Below are 1,230 nucleotides of genomic sequence, written 5' to 3'. Positions count from 1 at the left end.
CTTGAACCGTTTGCTGTAACGTGAGCAATCACACTGTGCCGAGTTGGGATGATGGTTTGCTCATACTTTATTAGAAATGTAGATGTCCAGGAGTTTATATGACATAAACAAAACACAAATGCAAAACTAGAATATGAGTATGATTAAAGAAAATGGAGAGAAAACACACACAAAGATCAACTGCACAAGAGCATAACTGCATTCACTGAAGAAAGAAAGAAAAGAAGAATAAACTGATAATGTTGATGATGCAGATTAAAAACAAGTTGAAACAAACAAACGAAGATATTAACAAACAAAATGAGCAGCACAAACCTCATTCATGCACTCGTTTATATTTTGGAAAAAGGTGATGAAAAGTTGTTTGTTTGTTGCGGTTTGTCTTCCCATGATGCTCTGCTGGCTCGTTGTCAGAGCCCACATGTTTATTAGCATGTTTATATATATACACATGTTTACATTATGTGGAGGGTTTCCATTATAAATATATACAGATACAGAATGTTCCAGACTGTTTATTATGAGGTCATTGGGAGAGAGAACTGCTGTTGAAGTTATTTTATAAGACGTTTTCTTAATGGCTGTTCATAAAGAGCTAAACTCGTCATTACAGGCCGATTAAAACAATAAACAGCAATTAACAGAGTTAAAGTTTGTTGACTTGGCAGCTTTGTTCAGTTTTAACGTGCTCAGCGTAGTGTTCAGGCTCCCGTGTTGCCTTCAGGTGCTGTTGGGAGTCGTCATGTTCACGTTTTCTGGCCCTGAAACAGGAACTCTGTAACTGTTTGCGCCAGAACTTCTTATTAAATGATATAAGATGTGAGTTACAGACGTGCTGTTCTGTGGATGTATGTTCACACACAAATACAAGACGTCAGGACGGGTTTCCCTGTTTCTACTCAGTGTGGTCGAGCTCAGTGACGTCACAGCACCAGGCGGTGTGGACCGGACCAGAACCGGACCAGACTGTGGAGCATCAGAGTCAGTCTGTGAGGCCACACATTTGGTTTAGATGGATATTTGTCAGATTGATCATTGTTTTACACACAAGCTTAACACCAAACATCATTTTATCAATTTCAGTTCCTTGACACTGTCAGAACTTCTGCTCTGGCTCATAAACGGAGATTCATGTGTGTTTGTCTTCACTCTGCTGTTTTATCTTCTGCTCACATCGACGCTGAGGGAACACACACGTCCTCTGAATCAGCCGTCAGATAAATCAGCGAG

The sequence above is a fragment of the Acanthopagrus latus genome, chromosome 3, assembly GCF_904848185.1.
Source record: "Acanthopagrus latus isolate v.2019 chromosome 3, fAcaLat1.1, whole genome shotgun sequence".
NCBI lineage: Eukaryota > Metazoa > Chordata > Actinopteri > Spariformes > Sparidae > Acanthopagrus > Acanthopagrus latus.
This window is presented reverse-complemented; position numbering follows the sequence as displayed.